The sequence below is a fragment of the Dasypus novemcinctus genome, chromosome 1 (assembly GCF_030445035.2).
Source record: "Dasypus novemcinctus isolate mDasNov1 chromosome 1, mDasNov1.1.hap2, whole genome shotgun sequence".
Classification (NCBI taxonomy): Eukaryota; Metazoa; Chordata; class Mammalia; order Cingulata; family Dasypodidae; genus Dasypus; species Dasypus novemcinctus.
In genome coordinates this window covers 58,661,084-58,684,605 of record NC_080673.1, presented here as the reverse complement: position 1 = coordinate 58,684,605, position 23,522 = coordinate 58,661,084, and the positions used below count along the sequence as shown (strand labels likewise).

General features: G+C 34.6%; 1 pseudogene; it reads left to right on the top strand.

The window, feature by feature from the left end:
• The first annotated feature begins 2,208 nt into the window (after positions 1-2,208).
• LOC101441549 (chromodomain Y-like protein pseudogene) overlaps positions 2,209-23,522 on the top strand; it is a 153,871-nt pseudogene continuing 132,557 nt past the window's right edge.

Here is a 23,522-nt window from a genome sequence, read left to right as displayed (position 1 = left end):
TACATCAAAGAAAACAAACTAAAAAAATATATATATGATTAAGAAGAAGCTACCAGGAAGGCAGGAAAAATTAAAAGTGAGGCGTTTTCCTGCTATTTAAGGGAACAGAGTGCATCAGCTAAAGTAAGTTCAACTGTGACAAATGCTTCTAATAAATCAATTAAACTGAGGAGGAAATATTGGCATTGGGTTTAGCAATGTGGAAATTACTGCTGATATCTGCTTAATTAGTGATATTTAATTCTAGGAAGGAAAGTTTAACTGGATTGGATTTAATGGAAAGTGAGAAGTTGGTGACAATGAGCATAGATAATTATTCCTTAAAGTTTTGCAAAAAAAATGAAAAGTGTTGTCATAACTAGTGACTTAAGAAAAACACTTGAGAATGGAGTATTAGCATTATGCTTTTACAATAATGGGAATTAGCCACAGAGAGGAAATTATCAGTGATCTAGTAGGTAATCCAAAGTTTTCCCAGGGCTATAGAGGAATAAGCAATAGAGGAAAGAGAAAATAAATTATTAAAGTATTAAAATAGAAATTATTAAATTTAGCAAGAATCATGGTTAGATCATCAATGGTAAAATGAAATAAGGCATTATCTGCAGACACTGGTACACAGGAAAATATAGTAGTGGAATTGTGTGGATTCATTCATGATGACTCAATTTTGACAGGAAAGTTAGCATTAGAACAGCACCACAACTAAGTGCCAATCTCTCATAAGAAATCATAGAAATAAGAAGAAAGTAGTATGATGTGTTTAAGATACTGGTAGGAAAAAACGTCCAGCCAATATTTTTTTTATCTGGCAAAAATGTCCTTCAAAAATGAGGGATATTTAAAGTCTTCACAGACAAACAAAAACTCAAAGAATTTGTCTCTGAGAGACCAGATTTAGAGGTCATACTAAAGAGTGTGCTGCAGCCTGAAAGGAAAAGACAATGGAGAAAGTTTTGGAGAAAAGTGTATAAATGAAGATTATAAGTAAGGATAACTAAAAGGGTTAAAAAGGCAATAGTAAGATATTGACAAAGAAAGGCAAGTGATAAAATGAAGTAAGTAATGCCTTTACAGTAATAATATTGGATGTTGATGGATTGAATTTTCCAGTCAAATGGAATGAATGGATAAAACATAAATATGGGCCATCTATAAGCTATCTACAGGACACTCAACTTAGAGGCAAGGACACGATAAGGCTGAAAGTGATATTCCATGCAAATAGTAAACAAAAGAGGTAAGGAGTAGTGATACTAATATTGAACAAAATAGATTTTAAATGCAAAACAGTTATATTGGAAAAAGAAGGTCACTATATATTCATAAAAGGGAAACTCACCGAGAAAAACAACAATAGAAGTATTTATGCATCTAACCTAAGTGTCCTAGCTACATGTGGCAAACACCAGCAAAACTGAAGAGAGAAATTGACATCTTCACAATAATATTTGGAGACTTAAATACAGCACTCTCAGCATTGGATAAAACATATGGACAGAGGATAAATAAGGAAGCAGAGAGTCTGAATAATATGATAAGTAGACTAGAACTATAAAATTTAGAGAAAACATTATACCCTCAAAATAGTAGGATATGTTGGGTCACAAGTCAGAACTCAATAAAATTCAAAAATTGAAATTATACAAATCACTTTCTCTGATCATAGTGGAATGAAGCTGGAAATCTACAAAAGGCAGAAAAATGGAAAATTAACAAATATATGGAGATTATACAATACACTACTAAATAATCTGAGTCAAATAAGGATTTGCAAGAGAAATCAATAAATAACTTAAGACAAATGAAAATGAGATCACGACATATAAAAATCTATGGGACACCACAAAGGCATTGCAGAGAGGGAAATTTACAACCTTCAATGCTTATATTTTAAAGGAAGATTTAGCTAGAATAAAAGACTTAATTGCACACCTAGAGGATCTAGATAGAAAACAGCAAACTGATGCCAAAGTAAGCAGAAGGAAATAAACAAAAAGGATTAGAACAGAAATAAATGAAATTGAAAATTAAAAAAAAAAAAGAATCAACAAAACAAAAATTAGTTCCTTGAGAAGAACAACAAAATTGGCAAATCCTTAACAAGACTGACAAAGCCAGGGGGATGAAGCAAATAAATAAAATCTGAATTGAACAGACAGACATTACTGCTTACCATAGATTTATAAGAGATCATAAGAACATACTATGAACAGAATTGATGACAGTGACCAAACTTTTGACAAGTGGTAGCATTTCAGTGTGAGGCAAACTGAGATTGCCTACCAATACCGAGATATTGCCAGCAGGATAGTTTCACCCACATCTTGTTATCAACAAAGTCATCAAAGAAAAATTCACTAAATCCATAGGTAATGAGAGAAGTGCAGAGTGCTTTTCACACAGCAACAGCAGATGACAGCAAGCTCCTACTGCTCTCCACTGTTGGCAGCATCTTCTGCTGCAGACTTGATCTTATTTATTTTATCCAGCATTTAACCAATGACAGAAAAAGAGGAAACACTAAAATGGCAGAAGCTATCAGAAAATTTGTAAATACTTTTACACAGTTTAAGAAGCCAATTATTGTAACAGAAAATGGCCCTGTGATCAGACTAGGTGCCTCTATCTTGCCCTTTAGTACATGGTTTGGGCCAAAAATAAAGCCTGGTTGCAGACAACCTCTTATACCTTCAGGCAGAGTCCAGACAGCCATCTACAGTTATGTTTCCCAAGATTATGGGTCTATTTCCTTATCTGTTCTGCCAATCTGTGTTTTTTTTCTTTCCTTCTGCAGAACCTCCTTTATTATTTGTTAAAGGGCAGGTTTCTTATTGGTATACTTTCTTTGTTTCTGTTTATCTGTGAATGTTTTCAAGTCTCCATCATTTTTGATTGCCAGCTTTGCTGGATAGAGTATTCTTGGCTGGAAAATTGTTTTTTAGTACCTTGACTATGTCATACCACTGCTTTCTTGCCTCCATGGTTTCAGATGAGATATCAGCACTTAATCTTATTGAGCTTCCCTTTTATGAGATGATTCTCTTTCTCTTGCTGCCTTCAGTATTTTCTCTTTGTCTTGAGCATTGGTTAATTTGACAAGTATGTGTCTTGGGTTAGGACTGTTGGGATTTATACTGTTAGGGGTATGCTGTGCTTCCTGGGCATGTACATCCATTTCCCTCAATAGGTTTGGGAAGTTTTTAGCCATTATTTCCTCCAATACCCCTTCTGTCCCCATTCCCTTCTCTTCTCCTTCTGGGATGCCTATAATGCTTATGGCTGTGCATTTTGAGTTGTTATTCAAATTTCTAAATCCCTGCTGGATTTTTTTCTATCTTTTCATATATCAATTCTACTATCTGTTTGATTTCAGATACAGTGTCTTACACATTACTAATTATTTCCTCTGCCTCTTCAAATCTGCTGTTATTTGCTGATAGTGTATTTTTGATTTCTTGGGTTGTGCCATTCATAACCATCATATCCATTATCTTTTTGTGTATGTTTACAATTTTTTTCAGTATGAACTCCAAATGTTTTCTTAATATCCTTAATCTCTTCCTTCACTTCATTAAGTTGGTCCATGATATTTTTTTGGAGAGCTTTGATTAGTTGTCCGATGTTCTGTTCCTCTTCTTTGTTTTTAACTTATTCATTGGATTGTGTCATGCATTCCTGATTATTGGTATAGTTTGTTATTTTTTGTTGCTGTCTGGTCACCATTTTATCTTGATGGGTTTGTTCAGTTGATTAGCTTCTCCATCTAGCCTTGGGTTTTATTTAGGTGTTATTTGTGTGTGTGTTCAGTTTTCTCTTTGAGACTTTGTTCTTCTTATTCTATTTCCTTGTTGTTGTGTAAGTTCCCTTGAAGGAAAAAATATTAGTACCTGTGGAAGCAAAAGAGGGAAGAAAAGAAAAAGTGTAATCATAGCATTCATAGTAAATGTTAGTGGAAGAAACATATACGACCTAGGAGAATGAATATTAAACTCATGTAAGCAGGGTAGTGTTATAAGAATAAAAAAAGTGGTGTACCTACAATGAAATGGCGAACTGAATATGAAGAAGTATACAGTATGAATTAAAAGGCCAGCATGATCAGGTGAGAGGGAAAGAGAAAAGAAAGGCCAGTAACATAAAGTTAATGAAAGATAGAAACAGAAGTGTTAGAAATAAAAATCCAGGATAATTGGGGGCTGAACAAAGAGATGTGGAATGTAAGAACAATAACAGAAGGTGGAATATAGAAAGATATAGGAAGGAAAAAGAGATAACATTGGTAGCCAAAATCAGTACACACATAAAAGAGAAAATCAAGGGTGAGGAAGCACAGCAAAGAAGAAATAAGTCTGCTATACCTAATAGAAAAAATGAAAAAAAGAAAAAAAAAAAAGGTGGAGGGATGAAGAGGAAGGAAAGGCAAGAAAACAAAACAAAACAAAAAACTCAGACAAGCCCTCAAGCAAGGAATAATCAATCAAACATTAAAGAACCAGACTACCTTCCATACCCCTGTGGAGCTTGTCAGGCTGCTGCTGTTCACCAATCAATCGCCCTGCAGCTTTCTCACTGCAGACCTTGAAGTGGGTTTTAGTGAGTAAACCAAGCCACATTTTGTAACAAAAGTAATCTCTTGGGAAGTGGATGTGGCTTAAATGATTGGGCTTCCATCTACCACATGGGAGTCCCTGGGTTTGCCTCCCAGAGGTTCCTTGTGAAAGCAAGATAGCCCACACCTATGGAGAGCTGATGGACCACACCCACAGAGAGCTGGAGCAGCAAGATGATGCAACAAAGGGAGACAAGCAGACACAGAAAAATGTGCAGGGAATGGACACAGAGAACAGACAGCAAGCAAGCAGCAAGGGGGAGGATAAACAACAATAAAAATTTTAAAAAGTAATCTTTTTTTTTTTTTAGGAAAAATAAGAGACCCAAGGGAAGCTAATACAACAGTAATGTCTATAGTTTGTCTTTCTCGAAGTATCAGCCAGATATTTAATATCCCAGTGGGTCACTACTTTAAGAGGCACCAGGAACTGAATCAGAGACCTTGTGCATTCAAGGTTGAAACTCCTCCACTGAGCCAAACCTTCTTTCTAGGTCAACATGCTCCTCAAAAAGAGTCCCCTTCCTGGGGCAGAAGTGACTCTTTGTAACTGAACAAACTGATTAAGAATCTGTCCTTCCCCCTTTCTTGCTTCCTCACTTCTCTTTCTCCCAGGACAGCAGGAAGGCCATGTGAGAGCTCTACTCTGGGACTCAGATGGGACCCTGGTGAACTAACTCATCATAGTAAATAATGATTCTCAGTCTCTTTGAAAGACACCACCCATACCTTGCCAAGAACCCTAAATATGCTCTTGGAGGCTTATCAAGCACTTCCTATAGTCCCCCTTCCCCAGGCAGTTGCACAGGACTACTTAATTTTCTAACTGTACCGTCTCCCAGACAAATTTTTCCTATCCCAGGGCATTTAGGTAAATCATGCTGCCTCAGCAGATTTGCCTTTTCCCTTTTCCTAGTTTCTCATACAGCCAACTGGCATGCTCCTTAAAGCTCAAAAAGGGGGTCAGGACAATTGAACTCACATTCATCAGAACCCTATGCATCCTTTACTAGAACCCTCCCACTCAGAGTTTGTCCAAGACTGGTGGAGTTCTAGGAATGCTAGAGTTCAGGGTTCAGGGAATGTAGGTTTGGGGAATATGGCTTCAGGTATTGCAGGTTCAGGGAATGTGGGTTCAGGGAAAGTGGGATTCAGGGAATGTGGGTTTGGGGATCGTGTGTTCAAGAACATGGGATTTGTGGAATGCCACTGTGTGACCGGCAAGGTTTGGAGAATGCTGTGGGTACTTGCCCTAAGGGGTGGGCTTAGCCTACAAGTGCCAAAATCTCATGGTTTTACCTTGAGCAATCACTGTTGTTGTCACACTCTCTCCAGACTGATGACCAGAAGCCTCCTGCTTTGTGGGTTCCCAAAACAGCCTCATTCAGGCAGGATTTTGTCCCCACTCAGCTGCTTTATTTTGTAGGAGAGATGATGTGGGTATACTTATTTCGATGCCATCTTGCCTTGCCTCTATCACCATAAACTTTTAAATGACACCTTCCCACTAAAATCACAAAGTGCCCTTAGATTATGCTAATTTATGCTTTACATTACAAACAAATTGAACCCTAGGATGCCCTGTTTTATAAATAATAATTTTTCCATTTAAAAGACATGTATGTAGGATTGTGGGAAGATGGCAATGGACTAACAGGCAGAACTCAATGCTCTCACAACAACAATGGAGAAAGAGGCAAAAGCTGTCCAAAGGACCTGCTTTAGGGGTCAGCAGAACAGAACAGTGCTACACAACTCCCAGGAGGGTGTGCGACAGAGAGATGAGAAACCCAAAATGAAAAACATGATTTACCAATCCCCCATGGTTGCCAGGAAGGGCTTCTCTCCCTCACCCCCAAAATATTAAGCTGAGGTAAAACTCCTTGCTCACTGCAGCTGACTGAAAGAGAAACAGACATTTTCCTTTCTGTAAGCTGTTTCAAGTCAAAATGGTGAGGGAGTTGGCAAGCTTTTCTACAGTGAATTTGGCCAGCACAGCCTGCTTTGAACCTCTGCTTTGGAGACTCAACACAGGAATACAGGAATACTCAGACAGAAACATCTCCTTGGAAAGATGAATTGATGAGTGCCATCTGCTGGCTCATCTGAAAATTGCATGGGCAGAAAACTTTATAGTGCTATCTCTATCTTACTGATGGGACAAAATCTGTTCCCTTCAGAGAGTCCCTGGCCAATATTCATGACTTAAGCCAGGCAATTTTAAAGAATTAGAATAAGTTTAACCAAATATCAAAAAAGAGCTGTGAAAAAAAAAAAAATAGGCAAGAGATAAAAATTGTCCATCAGAGTAAATTCACCAAATTGGATGCCTAGACATCAGCAAAAAATTGCAAGGCACCCCAGAAAATAGTAAGAGATGGCCAAGACAAAGGAACTAACCAAATATCCTGAAGAGATACAGCATTTAAGACAGTTAATTAGTGATAATCACACAAATCTCCTAAGTGAGCTCAAAGAATTTAAAGAAAATATGACTACAGAAATAAAAGATATTAAGAAGACACTGGGTGAACATAAAAAACAATTTGAAAGCCTACAAAGAAAAGTAACAGAACTTATGGAAATAAAAGACACAATGGATGTGATTAAAAATACATTAGAGGCACATAAGAGCAGATATGAATTGCTCGAAATCAGAATTAATGATTCCAAAGACTGAGCATCTGAACTGAAAAAATACAGGAGAATAGAAAGAGAAAATAATATAAAATTGGAACAGAGGCTCAGGGAATTGATGAAAATGTGAAACAATTGAAACTTTGCATTATTGGTGTCCCAGAAAGAGAAGAGACTAGAAAAGTAGCAGAAAGAATATTTGAGGAAATAATGACTGAAAACTTCCCAACCCTTAAAGGACATAAATATTAATAACCAACTAGAGTATGCACTCCAAAAAGAATAAATCTGAATAGAGCTACATAGAGACATCTACTATTCAGAATGACAAATATGAGAGATGAAGAGCAGATTCTGAAAGCACAAGAGCAAAACAAAGCATCAAATACAAGGGAAAATCATTAAGATTAAGCACTGACCTCTCATCAGAAACCATGGCAATGAGAAGAAAGTGTTAAAATGTATTCAAGGTAGTGAAAGAGAAAAACTATCATTCAAGAATACTGTAGCTAGCAAAACTATCCTTCAGAAATGAGAGTGAGTTCAAAATCTTCACAGACAAACAAAACACTGATAGAATGTGTTACCAAAAACAAGAATTACAAGAGATATTAAAAGGAGTGCTGCAGCCTGAAAGAAAAATCCAAAGGTGAGAGATTTGAAGAAAACTTTATAAATGAAGTTTATTAGTAAGGGTAAATTAAAGTGTAAGAAGACAGGCATTAGAAAAATATGACAACAGAGAGCCAAATGACAAAATGAATGACTTACGTAATGTCTTTACAGCAATAACATTGAATGTTAATGGATTGAACTCCCCATCAAAAGACATAGACAGATAGAATGGATTAAAATATGAGTCATCTATATGTTGTCTAAAAGAGATACACCTCAGACATAAAGACACAACCAAATTAAAAGTGAAATGTTGGAAAAAATTATTTCATGCTAACTAGACAAAAAGCAGCTGGAGTAGTGATATTAATATCTGACATCATAAATTTCAAATGCAAAACTGTTAGAAGGGGTGAAAAACGACATTACATTTTAATAAAAGGAGAAATTCACCAAGAAGAAATAACTGTACTAAATATTTATGCACCTAACCTGATGGCCCCAGGATACATGAAGCACACACTGGCAAAATTGAAGTGAGAAATAGATGCTTCTCACTTATTCTTCTCCAACAATAATTGGAGACTTCAATACAACACTCTCAGTATTGGATACAACATCTGGACAGAGGATAAATAAAGAAACAGAGAACTTGAATGATATAGTAAATGAAATAGATCTAACAGAAATCCTAGAGCATTGCACTCCAAGACAGCAGGATATACTTTCTTTTAAAGTGCTCATGGATCCTTCTCCCAGATTGACCATAGAGTGGGTTATAAGAAAATCTCAATAAATTAAAAAATATTGAAATCATGCAAAACACTTTCTCTGATCATAATGGAAAGAAGCTGGAAGAGAAAATTCATATATATGGAAATAAAATACAAGATTTGCAAGAGAACTCAGCAAATACCTTGAGGTGAATGAAAATGAGACCACAACCTGTCAAAACATATGGGACACTGCAAAAACAGTGTTGAGAGGGAAATTTATACCCTTCGATGCTTACATTAAAAAAGAAGAAAGAGCTAAACTGAATATCTAACTACAAACTTGGAGGAACTAGAAGAACAGCAAGCTAATCCCAATAAAAGCTGAAGGAAAGAAATAATAAAGATCAGAATAGAAATAAATGAAATAAAGAACAAAATAAAGTAGAGATAATCATGAAAACTGAAGGTTGGTTCTTTGAGATGATCAAGAAAATCAATAAACTCTTAGCTAGACTGACAAAGAAAAAAGAGAGAAGATGCAAATAAAATCAGGAATGAGAAGGGAAACATTACCACTGATACCACAGAAATAAGTAGGATCATAAAAGGATACTATGAACAACTGTATGCCCAAAACTAGACAATATAGAAGAGTTGGACAAATTCTTAGAAACACACAAACACCTACACTGACCCTAGAATAAAGAGAAGACCTCAACAAACAAATCACAAGTGAAAAGATTGAAACAGTCATCGACCTCCCAAAGATAAACAGCTCAGGACCACATGGCTTCACATGTGAATTTTACCAATCATTCAAAGACAATTTAACACCAACAAACAAATCACAAGTGAAAAGATTGAAACAGTCATCGACCTCCCAAAGATAAACAGCTCAGGACCACATGGCTTCTTCACATGTGAATTTTACCAATCATTCAAAGACAATTTAACACCAATCATGCTCAAGCTGTTTCAGAAAGTTTAATAAGAAAGAACACTACCAAACTGATGCTATGAAGCCAACATCATGCTTGTACCAAAACCAGATAAAAATACTGCAAAAAAAGAGAGAAAATTACAAACCAATATCTTTAAAGACTATAATACAAATATCCTCAAGAAAGTACTTACAAACAAAATCCAAAACACATTAAAAGAATTATAAGCCACAATCAAGTGGGTTTTACCCCGAGTATGCAAAGGTGGTTCAACACAAGAAAATCAAATAGTATAATAAACCATATGGATAAATTGAAGAAGAAAATCACGTTCCTCTCAACTGATGAAGAAAAGGCATTTGATAAAATACAATACACAAACTTGATTAAAAAATACTCCAAAAGATAGGAATAGAAGGAAGCTTTCTTAGTATGGTAAAGTGCATACATGAAAAACCTAAGGCTGGCATTGTACTCATTGGTGAAAAATTGTAAGCTTTCCTGCTGAGATAAGGATCAAGACAAAGATACCCACTCTCATGATTGTTATTCAATATTGTGCTAGAAGTTCTAGCTAAAGCATTTAAACTAGGTAAAGAAATAAAAGGCAACCAAATTGGAGAGGAAGAACTAAAACTTTCACTAATCATTGATGGCATGATCCTATAACTAGAACTTCCTGAAAAACCACAACAAAGCTACTAAAATGAATAGACGAGTTCAACATGTGTCAGGATATGAGAGTAATATTTAAAAATCAATAGCATTTCTATACACAACTGATATGCAATCTGAGGAGGAATTCAGAAAAAAAATATGCATTTATAAGATCAACTAAAATAATCAAATATTTAGGAGAAAACTTAACCAAAGACATAAAAGATCTGTATTCTGAAAACGACAAAGTATTTCTAAAAGAGAACAAGAATGGCTTAAATAGATGGTCATTCTGTGTTCCTGGATTGGAAGATTAAATATCATTAAGATGTTAATTTTACCCAAACTGATTTACATATTCAATGCAATCACAATAAAAATGCCAACAGTCTTTTTTGCAGAAGTGGAAAAACGAATTATCAAATTTATTTGGAAGGGTAAATGACCCCGAATAGCCAAAAATTTCATAAAAAGAATAACAAAGTAGGAGGATTCTAGCTACCAGACTTTAAAGCATTTTACTTAGCTCCAGTGGTAAAAACAGCAAGGTATTAGTATAAAGACAAATACATTAACCAATAGAACTGAATCGAGAACTCAGAAATAGACACATCTAGTCAAGTGACTTTTGACAAGGTTGTCAGGTGCTCCTGACTAGGTCAGAATAGTCTAATCAACAAATGGTGCTGGGAGAACTGGATATCCATATCTAAAAGAAAGAAAGAAGACCTGTATCTCACACCTTACACAAAAATTAACTTAAAATAAATCAAGAACCTAAACATAAAAGCAAACAACCATGAATCTCCTAGAAAATACAAGAAAACATCAAAATCTTGTGGTAGTAAGTAGATTTTTAAATGTTACACCCAAAGCAGAAACAACAAAAGAAAAAATAGATAAATGAGATCTCCTCAAAATTAAATACTGTTTCACCTCAGAAGGCATTGTCAAAAGGGTAAAACACAGCTGAATCAATGGCAGAAAATATTTGGCAATCGCACATCTGATAAGAGTTTAATATCCATGGTAAAGAAAGAGATCATACAACTCAACAATAAAAAGACAAATTACCTGATTTAAAAATAGGAAAAAGATTTAAAAAGACAATTGTCCAAAAAAGAAATTCTAAAGACAAAAAACATATGAAAAAACGTTTAACATCACTAATGATTAGGGAAATACAGATCAAAACTACGATAAGATATTATTTCGCACCTATTTGACTAGCTGTTAATAAAAAGTTAGGGAACAGTAAATGTTGGAGAGGATGTGGAGAGCTAGGAATCCTTATTCACTGTTGTTAGGAATGTAGAGTGGTACAACCACTGAGGAGGACTGTTCTAAGGATCTTGAATATAGACTTGCCATGTGACCTGGCAATACCATTTTTGGGTACATACAAAGAACTGTGAGCAGAGAAATCAACAGATATCTACACATCAATTTTCATAGCAGCATTATTCGTGATAGGCAAAAGTTGGAAACAACCCAGGTGTCCATCTTCCGAGGAATAGATAAACAAATTTTGTTGTATACACACGATGGAATATTTTGCAACAGTAAGAAGAAATGAATTGTGAAGCCTATGACAACATATGAATCTGGAAGACATTATGTTCAGTGAAGCAGGCCAGACACAAAAGGACAAAAACTGTATCATTGTGCTATTATGAACTAAATATATTGCATAAACTCATGAAGTTAGATTCCCAGAAAATAGAAGGAGGTTAGACAATGGAAAGCTGAGGGTTAACCTGTGTAGAATTGGTAAAAAGGTTGTTTGCATATCTTCAGAAATGAATAGAAATGGTTAAAGCATATCACGGTGTTTGTAAGGAGCAGTGCTATTTTATGTGTATGACAGTGATTGAAAAGGCAAGTCTAAGGTCATGTCTATTACTAGAAGGAAAACTAAAACCTGTAACATGGGAGTTTAAAAGTTAGTAAAATGTTATGGAAAACATGAATATTTGTGATATTGCATTTATAAGACTTTTTACAAAGTATAGGTACAAATACACTAGAGATAAGGAAAAAGAATAGCAGCTAGGTATGCCAAGTGAGGCACAGAGAGACTGAAAGGTGATGAGTTTTGTTTGTTTCTTTATAGTTTAATATTATTTTTGGAATGATGAAAGTTCTGGAAATGATTGGGGTAATCAATGCACAAATATATGATTATACCAAATACCATTGATTGTGCATTTTGGATGGATTTATGTGCCTATAAAATTGATTTGTTAAGAAAAAAAGACATACATTTTCTTTGTGGGAAATATCAAAAGAAAACAAGAAATGTTTGTTTATAATCCTATCGCCAATGAAAACCATTTTACTACTTTTTTCATTTATTTCTATATAATGTTGTGGATATTATTTTTTTCTAAAATGGAAAATATTTAATATAGTTACCTAATGATAAATACATATTTAACAAATTCATAAAAAGATTTATTTGAGCTTGCCTGCTTTAAAAACTTTAGTCCTTTAATGATTCACTGCCCCATAATTATTGCTATTTTTTCAATGAATGCCCTTCACAAGCTTCCATCATCTTTACTTATTTCAAAGGAGTCATACTAAGCTGTTAATGAGAAGCACATTTATTACTCTATTTATGGCTCTCCCCTGAGCTCCAGGTTTATTTTTGTCTTATTTTATCATAATTCCTGCTTGATTTTTCACTTGGATATTAAATAGTAAATCCAAACATAATGTCATTAAACAATGCTTATTTCATCTCTCCCGTCTCTTTGCATCAGTCCAGTCATTAATTCTTGTTTTGCAGTAAATGAAACCATCATTCACCCAGGTGCTCGCTCAACCTAAAACATGAAATTCTTCACTGATTTCCCTCTTTCTACCACTCTAATCCATTATCAAATACTGTTAGCTCTACCTTTAAAATGGAACCTCATTTGCACAATCTCCCAGTTCCAGGAGTTCTTTTCCACTCTGTGGAGTCACCCTTTTAAATTATAAAACTTTTCTTTATCGTGGAACTTAGAATAAGGTTTACCCTCCTACAAGACTGTAAATGAAGTGGCTTTTCTTATGACCTTTCCAAATTATTCTCCCTTCATTCTTCCCCTAGACCAAATTGCTCTCTTCAATTCTTCAAGATGGCAAGGGAATGAAAGTGCTAACTAGGAACTTTACTTTAGAGATTGCCATCACCACAGAAACTCTTCCCCTCAGATCTCACTGTCTTATATCAGTATTTTTTCAAATGATACCTCTTCAGAGATGTTACACAAAATTTCCCTATATAAAATAGGCTTCTGTCATAACAGTCTCTCACCCTGCTTTTTTATTTTCTTCATTTCTTGTCTTCCCCACTTGACTCTCAGAGCCCACACTACTGTCCAGATTTGCTCTCCTAATTCCTCCCCCCCAACACATATAAACATACATAGTCAAACCATTTGTTGTAGTCCTCTCCCTCTAAAATAGAAGCTTCATAAGAACAGTACTTTTATTTTTCATGTTCATTGTTCTATCATTAGTGTTTTACATATAGTAAATGTTTAATAAATACTGTTGAATGAAAGAAAAAATAACGAAATACAGGGGGAAAGGAAGAAAGAGAGAAAAAGAAGGAATATATTGAAAAACCTGAATCCTGGGCAATGATAATATTTTGCAAGGTCCAGTTTCATTTCAATAGCCTTCTAATGGCAAATCTGGAGGAACAGGGCTTTGGAGAAATGTTTCTTTGCTGCATTATCACAGTAGTAATTATCAAAAAATGACCTACCTTAGACAAGATGATACTGTGTGAAGAGGCATTTGGAAATTCAAGGGAGCATTTTGGATACCACATGGGAATGGGAACCACTGGGATTTACTGTACATAGGTCAGTGCTGTAGATGTTCTACACTGTGCAAAACTGTCCTTTGTCTTGGAAGTATGATTAGCTATATACTTAGATAAAACCTATTTATAATGATCTCAACCTAGAACTAAACATTTTTTTTCATAAATTCAATGTTTTTGTGGAACATATTTAACATACCTAGAATTTCCTAAATAATATGAAAACTTTGTACTTTGAGAGAAGATTGTTCTTTTGTTTTCCTGAAAATTCACATCATTAATGGCAATCTTGGTATTGAACTACCTTTATCATGTGCAGTTGTTTTGTCAGTATGATGCAATGGTCTCTAGTTTATTCATGGTGTCTTCTAGGAAAGTTGTGCCCAGGAATTTGAACAATGAAGTACATACATTTTTTAACAAAGTCACTTTTATATTTCATTTTACAATATAATTAGGGCATTATATCACTGCACATAATAGGTTCATTACAACATAGATTGTCAATAGACAACTGGTTTGAGATATTGAAAAAAATGGTCTAAAATTATAATGGTAAAGCTTATATACTTATGTTACAGTTTTCCCCCATCATATATATAATCTCCTCTACTATTTTATATAGTAAAATAAGAGCAACTGATTGCTGCCTTTTTAAAGAGTGCCTTTTACTGAATGCCTTAATATTCGTTATCACTAATCTTCCCACCACCTCTACAAGGAACTGAAAGTACTAAAGTTGAAAGAGATTAAAGTTCTCTCCGAAGACCCCAAGGCTAATGACAGAGATAGGGTTTGATTTTTTTGGCCTGGATACCTATTTTCACAGAGATTATATTTTTATGCTCCATAGCCTGCCTTACAGTGCATTGCACATAAGTATTCCAATAAACACCACTCAAGGTTCTCATTGTAAAACTGGGGGCATGGGTTATGTTAATTCTCACTCAAATTGAAATGATAACTAATACTAAGACAATTGGAGGACAGTTCAGGCACCAGCTCTTGGAGGTTTTCCATAGGGTCACCTGTCTACCCACCTCATCCCTCCCGCACCTCCAGTCTGACCAACCCGTGTGCCTAGTCTGCACCAGTATTTCTACCCTGGCTCCAGGAGACGGCAGGCACTAAGACAGGGGTTTAATGAAGAAAGTCTCCATACACCTTTAACATTTGGATCACAGGAAACCCTTATTCAGGAAAAAAAACTAGGTTAAATAGCATATTATTTAATGAATGTGAAATAATTCAGTCTGAGTATAAAATTCAAAGATTTCAGTTAATCAGGTAATTTTTGGAATAGATGGATACATCTGTGAGAAGAGTTTATTAATTATATTCAAAGGATTGTTAAATTTCAACTAGGTGTGTGGCATACTGCCAAGACTATGAACAGTTTCTTCAAGGATAAAATTATAAAATCATTCAGGTCTGAATTTGGAATTTGATTATCAAACCTGATATAAAATATTTAACATTAGTTCTTTATTAGTAACTAATATACATTAAGTCATTTAGAATATTATTTTTAATAACAATTTGTATGTTGGACTTCATAGCACCTAATTTAGATGCTGGACTAAAAGGAAGCAGTAGGTGAGTTGCAGGCAGTGTTCTTTGTTTAGAAATAATTAATTAGCACATACCCCAATAGCCAGACTTTACCAATGAGAAATCATAGACGTGACCAGGGAATGGCAAAATTAAAATAAATATTTTCCAAAATAGGAATTGAAAGAAAATAGTATCTACTATAGTTAGACAAATGCCAATGTTTAAGTATACAGCTCTATTTCTTCCAGTAAAACAAGAAAATGTAATCTCTAAATCTTTTCAACCTTTCAGTTTAGAAATGTGACAGTAATTGTATTTCTTGTTGACATGATTTCACCTCCTTTTGGCAAACATTTAAGCTTGTATTTGAACAGACAGTATTCATTATCTGTTATTCTAGTTTCCTGTGCATCTTGGGGACTACATTATTTGTTCTCTTTTGATGCAGCATTATTTTAAATAATGGGATAATATTTTTTAAGTATGAAGATGATTATATTTATAAATAGCATGGGGTTTCCCATATATAATGTGTATATACATTATGTATATTGTAATATAATTTGTAAAAAGCAATTTTTAATGCTAAGACTTATTAAATGAATATTTGAGTATTACTAAACATAAAATCAGTGTTTCTGACATGATTAATGCTAGTTAAATGAAGTTTTTCTGCTTTTTGTATCAATTTTATCTTTAGGAATAGCAAGAGGGCAAAATTTATTTAACACAGATTTTCTAAGTAATAGATTACATCTACTCCATGTAAAGTTTATTTGATTAGTACCTTACTGTCCAGATATATTCTGATATATCTCAGCTTAGTTACTACTATTAATCACATTTCACTGAATTTAATTTTATGGAATGGGATACTCTAATAAACAAACTTGTTCTTGCCCTTACCCATATGTAAATCTCATTTGTGCTTGAATGCTATGAGCAATAATTCAGCAAAATTCATTTGCTATGGATTGATCCTTATTTTCTATAGAAATTACAATAATGCTTTTATTTAATTGAATTATGAGTGGGGTTAAAGGAACAAAGGAAAGATAAAATTTCTATAATCTTCCTGACCAGGTTGGCCAATAGGTGAACTCTTGTTCCCTCTCTGATTTCTCATTGTTCTACAGACCTAGTACAGATCAGAACAACAATTCTTGAGTCTCTGTCATGGAGCATTAAAAAGGCCTCATCTCTTATGACATTGACCTACAAATAAAAAGAAGCTAACAACCACAGAACCAAGCTCAAAAGTGTATTTTAGCAAAGACAATTTGGATATTGGACATGTTAAAAATATGAATCCATGCAAGTCCTTATTCAGAAAGCAAGTTTTGGAGTGGGATAATAATAGATATTCTTAAAATGTAAGGATTAATTGATAATAAGGCTTGATTCAAACTAGTTTCAGGAAAGTGGCTTTTTTTCAAGTTCATATTAAAAGTTCCTCTTTATCCTTTGTAATTTTGCCTGACTTGAAGTCTATTTCATCTGATATTAATATAGGTATACAAGTTTTCTTATCTTTAATATTTACAAGAATGTCTGTTATATCATTTTACTTTCAAACCATTTGTGGCTTTAAAAGTAAATTGAAATTCTAATGGAGAAAAATAATTAGATCTGACTTATTATTACTATTATAGTTTGTATTTTAAACTTTGGGTTTACAATCTATCCCTATTAATTCAACTATTCATTTCATATTATTTAATGTAATCATGACATAGTTCGACTTAGGTTATCATTTTTTCTTTTTTTTTTTCATTTTTACTATTTACTACTTTTCTGTTTCTCCGTAAAGCCTTTCCTTTTTTCTCCTTTTAAATTCCTTTAATGTACTTTGCTATAACTTTCTTTATGAATTTCATAGCTGCTCATGTATTCATGTATTCTTAACTTACCATAGAGATAATATTTTAACACTTTATGTACAATATAAGAACCATGTAACAATAGAATTTCATCTACCTCAAATTTCTTGTGCTAATTTGATATATTAGCATAAGTAAATGATAAAAACATATTTTTTATTAAACTATCATTTATACATTAAAAAAATTAAGAGGAGAAAAAATTTAGTATTTAGTATTTATTCATTTATTTATCAAATATAGTCCTCTTCATCCAGGCACCAATTCCATCTGGCAGAAGATGCTTTCTGTCCAAAAATTTCCCATAGCAGTTTTGTGATACAGATCTGCTGTTGACCAATTCTTTCAGCTTTAATTTTCTGAAAAAGTGTCTTTATTTTATCTTCTTTCTGAAAGCATTTTGAATGGATATAGAATTAATTTTTGTTTGGCTGTTTTGTTGTTTTATGTTGTTTTGTTATTTTGTTTTATTCTGTAGGCACCTAAAAAACATTCCACTGTGTTTTTGTGTTCAATTTTTCTAAAGAGAATTCCATAGCAGTCATGTCATTATTACTCAGATGTCATGTGTCACTTCTCTCTTACTACTTTCAAGATTTTTCTTTCAGTCTTTGGCTTTCAGCAATTTAATAGAAATATGCTGAGTTTTAATGTTATATGCATTGACCTTGCTTTAGTGTCCCTACACTTCTTGAATATATAACTTCTTTCAAAAGTTTGAGACAACTTGGCCAGTATTTCTTCATTTATATATATGAAGAGTGTAAATATAAATATATATAATTTTTATTCTTTCCTCTCTAAGAAATTTGATTGCACATGTTAGACCCAGTGTTTACTGGGATTCTATTTACTTATTTTTTTTAACTGCTTTGCTTCTTTCTCTGTACTTAATATTGTATTGTTTCTATTGTTCTTTCTACAAGTTCTCTCAAACTTTCATCTGTCATCTTCAATCTCCTGTAAGTCATATCCAATATATTCCTAATTATAATTTCTGGAACATTTATTTTGTGTTTTAAACACATATTTTCTTTTCCTTTATTAAGATTCTGTTTTTAAAATATTTAAACATATTTACAATAATTTCTTAAGACCTTGCCTACTGATAGCTATCTTTGGTCATCTTTGTGTGTGTGTTTATTGGTTTAATTTTTCTATTGTCCGTGAGTCATGTTTTCATACTCAACCACATATCTAGACATTTTTATGACTTGCTAAACACTTTGAAAATTATACTCTGGAGACTTTTGGTTCTGTTATCTTTATCTGAAGATAATTGTTTCGTGTTAGGAAACAGTCAGACTTGCAATTTTTGTGGAGGTCTGTTTTAGTTTTGACTTAAGTCTTTGGATGAATCAATAGTTTAGAAATATTGTCCATACCTGTGTACTAGTCAGCCAAAGGGATGCTGATGCAAAGTACCAGACATCTGTTGATTTTTATAAAGGTATTTATTTGGGGTTAAAGTTTACAGTTACAAGGCCATAAAGAGCCCAGCTCAAGGTTGCTTCCTTACAAAATGTGTTGCCAAGTGTTGAAGCATGATGGCGGGCAACATCTGCAAGGGTTCAACCTTCCTCTTCCTTCTTAAAGGTCTGTAGGTTCAGCTTCTTTTCAATCTCAGCTGTAGGCTGACATAGGGCTCATCTCTCTTCATATGGGGCTCATTTATTTTTTGACCTCAGATGCTCTGCTCTCTTCACAAGGTCATCTATAAACTCTCAGGTGAATGACTCATCTCTCTTCCTGGGGTCTTTGCTATGTCTATGGAGCTGTCTCTCTTTCTCTGTGTATCTTCTCTGTGTACCTGCTTCTGTGTGTCTCCTTAACTGAGTGTCTGTTTATAAAGCCCATGAAGGGGGTGGAGACTCAAACTGAATTACACTCTACTGATGTGGTCAAATAAAAAATTAGGTCAAAACCTCATTTTAACATAATTAAATCAAAGATATCTCACCTGAATCTAAAACAATCAAAGGGTATCACACTCAAAGGAATAGACCAGTTTACAAACATAATCTCTCTTTTTGAAATTTATAAATAATCTCCAGCTGCAACAACTAGCAAAACGGTTTTTACTTTTTTTGCAGTAATGCTTGGCAAGCCACTATTCCTTGACTTGAAGATATTCAAACAGTTAATTCTTTCTATTGCATCAAATAAAGGCTAAATCTTTGCTTTTTGAATTTCCTAATTTGGAAATTCTGGCATTGAACTGTTGCTTTGTGTTAGGCTCAATGGAATGCCATCCTGTCTTCAGCCAAGGAACTGAGAAGAGATTTTGCATAGTATTAGATATCTTCTTTTTGAGATCTCCTTCAATTTCTTCAATTTCCTGTTCTTCCAGGATCTGTGAACCCATTTTGACATTTTGAACCATAAAATGATGGATTTCTCCTTAAATTCTAGACACCATAGTGTGGAGTATCTTTAGGAGATAAGCTGTATAAAAGTAATGCTCCTTGGGTGGTTCGGTTACTTTCGTTCAAGGATGGAATCTCTTTCAGTTTCTGCCTGCTTTTGGTTGTTTTATATATACTCCAGTTTATAACTGTTATTTGTAGGAGTCTTCATCCAATAAAAGTTACCTGGCAATGACCAGAAGCAGATATCTTTATCCAATGTGCTTTTAATATTAGATACTCACTTTTTGAGTCCTAGAATGTCCTGAATCTTTTTGCTATATTTCAATTCTGCATTGAAATTTTTATTTTAGTAACAATATTTTGTCCGTGTTTTCTTCCATTGCTTTCAAATGGTTTATCATAATTATTTCACAGGATTTGTCTAATAAGTCCAATATCAGGATCAACTTTTGAGCTTTTCTCTTGTTTGTATTTTCTTTGAGTTTTTAAAATTAGATGTAGAATCACTTGAGGAAAAATTTGAGGCTATGGATAATTTTGTTTTCCTTTGAAAAGATTAAAATACCTTCTGTTAGGTAGATAAAGTTAATAATTGGTCAACTTGAACATATACACCCTTGATTTGAGACATTTAAAACTGCTTTGCTAACATTATTTTCCTTATGTTTTTTTGTTTTGTTTTGTTTTGTTTTGTTTTGTTATTTTTTGCTTTTCTGCTCTTGGGAAATGCTCTTTATTCCTGGTATGTTCTCTTAACTCCCAAGGTATGGCTATTTCTGGATCTCATCTGAATCATAGAGTGTTTGCTACAGTCCTGATACTTTTCCAGGGCTTAAATACCAATCTTTGGGAGACAGAAATTTCATATAGTGCTCTAAACTATAGTACCTTAGAAACATTTCTGCATCTCTAGTAATGGGAATTTATTGGTTTTTTTTTTTTTTTGAGAATCCCTATGATTTAGAAAGATCTTTGGGAGATCAAAATCCCATCTAGTGCTCTAAACAGTAGTACATTAGACACATTTTTACATCTCTTATAATGGGAATAGGGATTGCTCACATTTATTATATTTTATGAGAACCCATGAAGATCATATTTAAAGTATGGAGAAGAAAATTGCTGGGAAAGTCACAGATGCACCTAGCATGGCCATCTTCCAGGCCTCACCTACCCCTCCTCTTTTCCCACTGTGTGCAGATGTTTCCATATGTTTCCATTTAACAGCCCCGGAGACACAATTGGTCAACTGGAAATAATTGAACTTACCTTGAAGTCATAACTGATAAGAAACAGCCCAAGCTGCTTATCATGGCTGGAATTCTGCACAAAGGTCACTTGATACATACTTTTATCTCATCCTGGAGTGTATAAATACTTGACAGAACATGAAGTCTTCTTTCCAGGGCTAAGTGTGGCATGAGAAGTTGCCACCCACCTGCCTGACTTCAAGAATTGGCCTCCTGCAAGACTGGCCATGCTATTTTGGATCCTTTGTACTGTGTAATAAAGAGGTGCTTCCAAGAAGCACCATATAGCCCATATAGGAACTCAATCCACAAAAATGTTGCTGGCTTTTATTGGTTAACACTAACAAGTATTTGTATGCCCCCACGCCCTCACCCTAATTTCTTCAGATTCCCTTCAGCAATTAGCTTGTTTCCTGTTCTGTTGTATTCACCTGTTTATTCTTATAAAAGTTGACATACTTTCCCATAATTTGGGTGGGGCTTTGTAGTCCATAGAGTTTATGAAACTCTTTTGAAGTTCTCTAAAGGTTTTTTCTTACCAGAGTGAAAAACATGAAAAAAATACAATAGAGTATTTGCTGTAAACCACTTAATTAAGGGAAGGAGAGGATTTGCTTGTTGCCTAATATTGTAAAATTGTTAACTGATACTGCTTACAAATAAATCAGAGTGCACAGGTGGAGACCAAATCACTTTTATGCACCATTTTTGTTTTCATTTTTGTTATGTTATAGATCAAGTCCTGCATAATTTCTGCTTAAAAATACATAAAATTAATTTCTTGAAGTACTCAGAGAAGTTGTGTTCTATTTTTAAAATAACAAAAGATATATTGTGGAAATAAGAAAATAAAGAGGGAAACGGACTTGGCCCAATGGTTAGGGCATCTGTCTACCACATGGGAGGTCTGTGGTTCAAACCCTGGGCCTCCTTGACCCGTGTGGAGCTGGCCCATGCGCAGTGCTGATGCGCGCAAGGAGTGCCGTGCCACACAGGGGTATCCCCTGCATAGGGGAGCCCCACGCACAAGGAGTGTGCCCCATAAGGAGAGCCGCCCAATGCGAAAGAAAGTGCAGCCTGCCCAGGAATGGCACCGCACACATGGAGAGCTGACACAACAAGATGAGGCAACAAAAAGAGACACAGATTCCCGTGCTGCTGACAACAACAGAAGCGGACAAAGAAGATGACGCAGCAAATAGACACCGAGAACAGACAACCAGGGTGGGGAGGGGGAGGGGAGAGAAATAAATAAATAAATAAATGCATCTTTTAAAAAAGAAAATAAAACCATGTAATGATAAGAAAGAGAAACCAGAAAAGATTAAAACTAGTTAATACAACTACTGATAATGATAATATATAAGGTAATGGCAATTGGAGCCAATATAAACAAGTTCGTAATCAAAGAACTATCCCCAATCACTGTATGTGAATAAGACAATCAGAAGCTAAATAGTTAGGCAAGTCACCAGCTTCTAAAATGAGATTTACCAGCTCCTGAAATTAAAATACTCTAACCAAACAAAGCCAATTAATAATATTTCAGTCTATTAAGATTTGATTTATGCAGACAATTTATTAATTTGTACACATGTATCACATGTGTAATGCTTTCCCATTCCCAAATATGGAACAGCCTCTGAGAAGGTTTAATTAGCTAAGTTTGTCTTTGAACACTCGCCCTGAGGGACAGTGCTTCTGCACTGTCTATCCAGGTGGTGTTAATATGAATGAATTCCTACCTAGAGACTGGGGTCTCAGTGGAGAGATCTGTCAGAAAGCACCATCTGATGGCAGACCAGGACACTGTATGCAAAGATGGGGGCAGGATTAGAGTGGACTTACTGATATTCTACTATGGAACTATTGTGATTAGTAATGGAAGATACTGTAGCATTGATGTGGAGGAAGTGGCAACGGTAACTGCTGTGGGTAGGGAGGGAAAGAATAGATATGATGTGGGGGTATTTTTAGGATGTAGAGTTGTCCTGGGTGATACTGCAGGGACAGATGCTGGACACAGTATGTCCTGCCATGGACCCCACTGGGTAAACTGGGGAAAGTGTCAACAACAATGTAAACCATTATCCATGTGGCACAGCAGTGCTCCAAAATGTATTCAACAAATGCAATGAATGTCCCATGATGATGAAAGAGGTCATTGATGTGGAGGAGTGGGGTGAAGGAGGTATATGGGGACTTCATATTTTTAATTTAACATTAAAAAAATAAAAAGAGAAAAATAAAATAAACTATATTAGGGAAAAAAAGAAAATCTAGTCATTTTATATTTAGGTCCTTGATTTATTTTGAATTAATATTTATATAAGGTGTGAGATAAGGGTGTTCTTTCTTTCTTTTGGATATAGCTATCCAGTTCTCCCAGCAAGATTTGTTGACTAGACTGTTCTGGCCCAGTTGGGTGGGCTTAATAACCTTGTCAAAAATCACTTGACTGTGGATATGAG